Consider the following 8,844-nt stretch of genomic DNA (forward strand, 5'->3'; position numbering starts at 1 on the left):
CCGTCTGATAGAAGAAAAAGTTGGCTACGATCTACATACTGTGGGGTCGGGCTCCAAATTCCTCAATAGGACACCCATAGCACAAAAGTTAATAACTAGAATCAACAAATGGGACTTACTCAAACTAAAAAGTTTTTTCTCAGCAAAAGAAACAATAAGAGAGGTAAATAGGGAGCCTACACCCTGGGAACAAATCTTTACTCCTCACACTTCAGATAGAGCCCTAATATCCAGAGTATACAAAGAACTCAAAAAATTAGACAATAAGAGAACAAACAACCCAATCAACAAATGGGCCAAGGACCTGAACAGACACTTCTCAGAGGAGGACATACAGTCAATCAACAAGTACATGAAAAAATGCTCACCATCTCTAGCTGTCAGAGAAATGCAAATCAAAACCACCCTAAGATACCATCTCACTCCAGTAAGATTGGCAGCCATTATGAAGTCAAACAACAACAAGTGCTGGCGAGGATGTGGGGAAAAGGGTACACTTGTACATTGCTGGTGGGACTGCAAATTGGTGCAGCCAATTTGGAAAGCAGTATGGAGATTTCTTGGAAAGCTGGGAATGGAGCCACCATTTGACCCAGCTATTCCCCTTCTTGGTCTATTCCCTAAAGACCTAAAAAGAGCATGCTACAGGGACACTGCTACATCGATGTTCATAGCAGCACAATTCACAATAGCAAGACTGTGGAACCAACCTAGATGCCCTTCAATAGACGAATGGATAAAAAAAATGTGGCATTTATACACAATGGAGTATTACTCTGCATTAAAAAATGACAAAATCATAGAATTTACAGGGAAATGGATGGCATTAGAGCAGATTATGCTAAGTGAAGCTAGCCAATCCCTAAAAAACAAATGCCAAATGTCTTCTTTGATATAAGGAGAGTAACTAAGAACAGAGTAGGGACGAAGAGCAGGAGAAGAAGATTAACATTTAACAGGGATGAGAGGTGGGAGGGAAAGGGAGAGAGAAGGGAAATTGCATGGTAATGGAAGGAGACCCTCAGGGTTATACAGTGGAGGGGGTAGAGAGAGAGGAGGGGAGGGGAGGGGAGAGGTGGGGAGGGGGGAGGGTGGAGGATGGGAAAGGCAGCGGAGCACAACAGACACTAGTATGGCAATTTGTAAATCAATGGATGTGTAACTGATGTGATTCTGCAATCTGTGTATGGGGTGAAGGTGGGAGTTCATAACCCACTTGAATCAAAGTGTGGAATATGATATGTCAAGAAATTTGTAATGTTTTGAACAACCCACAATAAAAATAAATAAATAAATAAATAAATAATAAATAAATAAAGGATGCTTTCTTCTCCATTCCCCTTGCCCCCAAATCACAAGATCTTTTTGCCTTTACCTGGACAGATCCCACCACCATCACCCCCAGTGCCCTGAATCCACCCTCTTGCAATTGTCTGGCAAATCTCTTAGCCCACTTGCGGGGAGGAAAGTACCCCACCACAGCCTTTAAGGCTACTGTGGCCCTCAGGGACTTCTTCCTTGGGCAGATCCGAAAGTCCTAGTCCTCTCACCTTTAAGACTTGGCCTCTAGAGAGACACTTACCCTCCCCTTCCTCTCTCTTGCCCTGCCTCTCCACTCTTTCCATCCCTGGGAGTATCTGGCCTCTCCAGGAGGGGTCCCAAAAAGCCTTGGCCAAGGTCTCCCATGGCTCTGGCTCCGGCCGGGACCAGACCTTCGACTGTCAGGATTCAGTGACGACCAATCTCTGCAGCTCGAACCTGCCACTTAGGCACTCCTGATTTTTTGGCTCTAGCGGGAACACCCCTTTTGCCAATAAATCAGTTTCCTCCTTCTCTGCATCCTCTTCCCTCCTCCTTACATGGATTATGTGTCCTCTCTGCCGGTTGACTCTCCCCTACAATGCCTCTTGGATCAAATATAGCACCCAGGCCTGGCCCACGTATCCCTTAGACAACCAAAGCAGATGACCCCTTTTTGGGTCCTAACCCTAACCCTAACCCTAAGCCCTTTTTGGGTCCCTGGATCTCTCCATTCTAAGGGATCTCTACAATTACTGTGAGCATTCAAAAAAATGGGTAGAGATCACTTATGTCCAGGCTTTCTTCTTGCTCTGATCCAATCCTGTTCTCTGCACCTCTTGTAAACCTCTACAAATTATTCTAGCCCGTCCAAAGGGCGCTCAACAGATGACACACTTCTACTTTCTTGTCCTTAGGATATCGGGCCTCTCCACAATAGGCCCAAATGGCATGTAAAGAGGTCACATATCTCTCAAGGGGAAAAGGCCATTACAGTAGACAGAAAACAGTTTATTGGGTCTATACCTACACCAAAGACCAAAGATGACACACTCTTCTTCTTGAGTTTGGCTGGGTACTTCAGGGCCTGGATTCCTATCCCTCAATTCTAAGGGATCTCTACAATTAATTTCTCCCTCCTCACCAGGCTGCTATATAATCTGGCCAAGGGCCCCCAATATGAACCCCTACCCTCAGTGGCAGGGAAGCCCTTTACAATCCTTAAAAAGGCGATCCTCTGGGAACCCACCCTGCGTCTCCCCGACCTCTCCTGACCCTTCACCCTCTATCTACATAAGAAACAGGGACAAAGTCTGGGCATTCTGGGTCAGGAATATGGACCCACATTTGCACCAGTGGCCTACATATCCGACCCCACCATCAGGGGCTGACCCCCATGCCTCAGAGCCCTAGCAGTGGCTAGTAACCTCCAGAAAGAAGCACACAAGCTTACCTTTGGGTCCCCGCTAACCATCTAATCTCCTCACCATCTAAAAGATTTCCTCATTTACAAGGGGCTACAGTCACTTCCTCCTTCCAGGGTTCTATCCCTCCTTGTAAATCCCTCTATTAAATCCTGCCTCCCTCCTCCCATCTTCTACCTCACAAGATCCCATCCACAAATGCCTGGAGGTATTAGAGACGATTTTACCCTGCCCTACCACCATTTCTGAGGGACCCCTGCCCTCTTATACATGAAGGGGTTAAAGTGGTGGGGTGTGCTGTCGTTTCCCTCTCATCCATCATAGAGGCATAACCTCTCCCACCCAATACCACTAATCAACAACTCATAGCTGCCACAAGGGCATGTGAGCTAGTGGAGGGAAAAACCCTCTTCCTAAAAGGGGCTATTGACCACCAGAGGGATGGCAGTCATTAATTCCACACTCATTTCTGGCCTACTATCCATTGCAAGGCCCATCAAATTGACTCCTCTCTTACTACTATGGGGAATTCCAAGGCCCATCAAGCGGCATGATCAGCCGCCCTACAGAGCTTTACCTCCTCTCCTCTACTCTTCATTACCATGGGGGATCGGCCCAAATATCCCCAACAACTCTTCCAGTTTTTTCACTCTCTATTCCATTCTAGTCCACAGAGTCTCACTACTTTCCTTCACTCCTTTTTCACCCTTTCCCCATGTGATAAGACCCTCCTACAACAGATCACTTCCGCTTGTCACATCTGCCAGAGAACCAATACCAATACTCCATTAAAACCTAAACCTTTCCCTTCTCATCAGGCCCACAGTCATACCCCAGCTGCAGACTGGCAGATTGATTTCACCAACATGCCCCGAGTAAAAAAAATTAAAATATCTTCTTGTATTGGTAGATACTTTTTCAGGATGGGTTGAAGCCTTTCCCACTTTTAACAAACGGGCCTCTACAGTCGTTGATCTGTTGCTTACTCACATAATCGCCCATTTCAGGATGCCCACTTCTATGCCATCAGACAATGGCCCAGAATTCACCTCGCAGATAACTCAGGGACTGGCTCATGCACTATCACTCCCTTGGCATTTCCATTGCCCGTAGCGCCCCCAGGCTTCCGGAAAGGTTGAAAGGACCAATCGGTCCCTTAAAGAGACCCTCACCAAGCTCACCATGGAATTAAGCCTAGACTGGGTAAAATTGCTCCCCTTGCCTTTATTGCACATTAGAGCCTTGCTAAAGAAGCCTTCTAATCTCTCACCTTTCAAAGTCATGTATGGCCATCCCCTCGTTCCTCTTGGGTTGCCTACAGAACCCCTACCCATCTCTGAAACCTATGCCCTGCCCCTCCTCTTCCATCTATGCTCTGAACTCTGGCACTATCAAGACTGCCTCTTTCCTGACCCCAGTCTCTTTCAAAACCCTACTTCCTTAACACCTGGTCAACTTGTTTACTTTTGCCCACCAGGGGAAAAGCCTCCTCTAAAACCAAAATGGTAGGGTCCTGCTCAGGTGATTATGTGCACTTTTTTGGCGGCCAAACTCAAGCTGTTTAATAACCAACTTACCCCATGGGTTCACATTTCCAGGCTCAAGCCTGGCACTCCTACACCTTCATCAGAAGAGCCAATGATCATCACCTGTCATTAAGTACTCTTGTCATCCATCCCCACAAGATCCCCTCAAGCTCTGCCTCTCCCATGTCTCCGTTCTTAGCCCAATACCTAATGCTCCCTCTCATTTCTGGCCTCTCTTGTGTCCTCTCATTGCCCTATGTCTGGAGACTCAAAGCAAGTGACCCTAAGGGCCCCCCTCCAGCCAGACCCCCTTCTCCTCCTTACAGACCCCCTACTTTCTTGGATCTGGCCAGTAGTGGGACCGTTGTGTGTTGTCCTTCTGACAAACAACTTAGGTGTCCAGAGAATGGTGACCCCTGAATAAGTGTGAACTACCTTTATCATAAGAGAGCACTTTACCAGTTGCCTTCTGTGCCTAAGGAGGAACATGTGTGTTTTGTTTACCCTCCCAGTTTCATAAGAATTTCAAGTATCAATATTTAAGTTTGAGGCATTTCACATAAAACCTAGAGAGATCTGACTGCTCTCAAAGGGAAATCTGGTAACAATGGGCCACCATCCTCCCTTGGCTGCTTTTGTTCAGAGCATGGGAGAAGCTGCCTTCTTTATTACAAAGCCCATGCTTTCTTGGTGTGACTAGGGAAAGCTAGGAACAGTGATAAGTGAGAGAAGCAAGCTGGTTTGGAAAGTTGGGCTATTTCAAGAAAGGTAAAGAGAGAAGCAAGCTGATTTCAGAGACACCCAGGTAGGAGAGTTTGAATAGAGAGGGGAGGGAGCTAGGTCAAACGCCCAAGCCCCCACCCAAGGCTGAACACTTAACCCCCTTGTGCCAACAAGGCAGCTTGCAGACCCAGAGACCCCATTATATTTGGGCTATAAATTCCCCGTGCCTGTTCCTTCCCTTTATCATAAAGTTCATTCAGACTCAGGTGGGTAAAAAATTTCTAATCAAGATTTTAACCAGCTTCTCCTCAGGAATTACCAACTCCTGTCTACTGATGATACCTCCAGTCAAGACTTATGCTGAATGGACTGACATCATTATGGATCTGTGGTGCAAGGAACCTTCATTGATCTGGTTCCTGAAGTTATACTGGTCCTCTCTGCCCTCCTTTGGGGGCTCCTACTTCCCTCCTTTCTGATCCTCTCACACATCCCATCCTAGCAGGAAGCAGCTAGAATGAGTCGATACCCACTCTCATTTAATAACAAAGAGGGGGGAATGTTGGGAGTCACCCCAGTTCCAAAGACTAACTTCCCCATCCCCCGAGAAGAGCCGTCCAATGATGAGCTCTGCTGGCTCACATGATCCTTACCCACCAATCAGACTAGCCCTGCTGGCTCACATGATCCTTACCCACCAATCAGAAAGCATCCCATGCCAACTGTAAAGCCATTAAACTGTTAAACTGACATAACTGTCAAACCACACATGGTTCTATAAATATGCAGAGCTGTTCCTCAATAAATGGGCATTTTCTCCAACGACGAGCCTTGTTTGTTCTTTCAACTCCAACCTAGTCAACATGATCTGCACACATCTTTTCTTCCTAATTATCCACACACATCTCTTTCTCTTTCTTCATTAGTTTCTGACATTCTCTATGAACCTCCTTGGTATAAGTTTTCCATGATCTGGCTCTATTCTCTTTTCCTTCCTTAGGCAACCCATTCTTACTTGTACCACTTAAATTATGTTTTTCTCTATCTTCTCAGTAAGCATCCTCATGTGCTGATGAAATGTCACCATTGATTAAAGGATAATCTCACAATACCCTAGTTTCAGATAAAGGCTTCTGAACACCTCAAGCCGCAACACTCTCTTACCTGAAATTTGCTCTGCAGAGATTTGTGCACAGAAGTGAAATGGGGAGAGAAGAACAGTCCTCCCAGCCACACATTGGCTATTGGTCTTCCACACAAGCAATTGCTGAAGTACTCCTCAGACTCCTCCTCTAACCCTGGAAGATGCATCTTCTAGCAAAATACCAGAGAGAATATTTGTCCAGATCACTTATCATGGTTTCCACTAATTATCCTAGTGATGGAGCATCACACAAACAATAGGACATGGTGTTCTAGGAACCTCTCAATATCTGTGTTCATTATTTTGAGCCCTGTCAGACAGATTAAGCAAAACTGAACTCATATGGCCCCTACTAGTTGGGACCTGGTGTGGTGCATATGTTTCCTCTTGACTATGAACTTATATTTGAACTTCCTTCCATTTCCAGATTGAGAGCCTGGGAAATAGGAATGGCCATTCTTTTTACCTGAGTAAGAGACTAAACATAATAGCAGGTTAATCCTCAATGCTCTGAGAGTCCAACAAAAATCCTCTTTGCAGTCTCTGTGGTTTTGGATCACTATAGCACCCTTGTCATAGATTTACCCTCATTCCTTAGTAGTAACATACAAGTATGTATGTGTTATGCAGTTACTAAGCTCCTTCCATACCACAGAGATGTTTCCTCAACAGTAATCAAAGGGGTCAGAAGAGACCAGACTGGCCTGACCTCAGCCAGGCATGAGGGAAGAGGAGCATGATCCATGAGGGATGAAACATCCTCCAGGTCCTCAGGACCTATGATGTCAGCAGAGGTGAATCGAGATCTGAAGACCTGATGGCATCAGGGATTCCCACTCAGAAGACATACCCTGGATCTCTTCTGGGCACCTTTACCCAAGATACAAATTAGTCTGTGCCATGTGCACTGAAGTGAGTATCCCATGGTGATGTACTTAAGTTTGTTTGCAGGGGTGGGGGAAATGGGTAATTTGGGGAATCTGGTTCTGAAGATAACATGGGAATACTCTCCTTAGGGGCTAGTTAATAATACAGAGTAACTGTTCCTACAGTCCCTGATTTGTTCATAACAGAATCCAGGTCTCAGTAGCCCCTTTGCATACTACTCTTTTGAGAAGACAGTCTGAGTGTCTTCTTGCCCAGTGGCCACTTTACTGCTTTTTCCCATGTGTCGTATTATAGAAATGGCAGCAGGTAATTCCCACGCTCAGTCTTGTTGGTGCTTCAATTCTATGGACCACACAAAATAGAATGTCAGGAGATTTTATATGGACCAATAGAAAGAACAGTGAATTTCCCTACATTTCATTTACTCCCATGTTTTATTCACTCACTGCCCTCCTCTCATCATAAGCATATTTGAGCTATTCTTGTTTCTCTTTTCTCAACTCAGATATTAAGATGCCTTGCTTCAATGAGCTTTCCTTGACTCTATATCGAGGCTTGTTGTTTAAGTAGAGGAAATGTATTATCACTTGCTTCAAAACCTACAGGCTATTACTTTTATCTGGTACCTTCCTTTATGACAAAATATAATTTTAATTAAGGCATTCTTGGCATTTATGTGATTTATTCATTGTTTGAGAAATATTTTATGCATGCCTGCTGCATTCCAATACTGTACTGATTACATAGTGATTAACAAGTATAAGGGGTTTTTTTCTTACTTAGGAGTTGCAGACACACCTATGTTAACTTGGGTTAAGATTTGTATTAATGAATACCCAATGCAAGTGACATAAAACAGAATGTGTTGAATCTTTTTTTTCTTTTTAGTTATGTCTAACTTTAGGATTCATTTTGACATAATTACAAAGCATGGATATAATTTGTCCCAATTCAGTCCACAGTATTTCCCTTTCCCTTCCTTCCTCCCTCTCCCTTTTCTTTCTTCTACTCTACTGATCTTTCTGCTATTTACTTTTTGGGTTTTTTAAAATAGAAACTTGTGAATATACATTATGGTGAAGTTCCTTGCGGAATATCCATGTATGTGGTATAATCGTATATGTATTTTACACATATTAATATATGTGAAAGTTAGTTCAGATTCACTCTGCTGTATGTCACATTTTCCTTATCATGTTCCATCTCCCCCTTTTGTTCCCCTTTATCCAGTCCACCTATCTTACTTATATTTTGAAAGAATCCCCTATTTTCCTTTAATCTTTTTCTCTCTTCTTTTTTTTTTTTCTTATTTTGGACTAACTTTTACAAATCATAGAAAACATTCAGTCTTTGGCTTTCTGTGTCTGGCATATTTCACTGAGAATGATAGTCTCCCTTTCCATCCATTAACTAGCAAATACCATAATTTCATTCTTCTTTATGGTTAAATAATAGTCCATTGGCTATTGGAGGAGATATATCACATTTTCTTTATTCATTCATCTGTTGAACCACAACTTGGTTGGTTCCATAGCTTGGAACAAAATTTTAAAAGGTAGAGATACTACCGTGCATTTTGACAGATCATAATGGAATGAAATTGGAAGTCAATGACAAAATAAAAAATAAAAATTTCTCCATCACCTGGAGACTAAAAAATATGCTACTGAATGAACAATGGGTTACAGAAGACACCAAGGAGGAGACCAACATAAGATTTTTAGAACTGATAAAATTTTAGGAAAATCAGTTTCTAAAATGAACATACAAAAGTCAATCTCTTTCCTATATTTTAATAAAGAAAACTGTTGTAAAATAAATTAGGAAAACTATTCCATTC

Source organism: Marmota marmota, unplaced genomic scaffold (assembly GCF_001458135.2).
Source record: "Marmota marmota marmota unplaced genomic scaffold, marMar, whole genome shotgun sequence".
Lineage (NCBI taxonomy): Eukaryota > Metazoa > Chordata > Mammalia > Rodentia > Sciuridae > Marmota > Marmota marmota.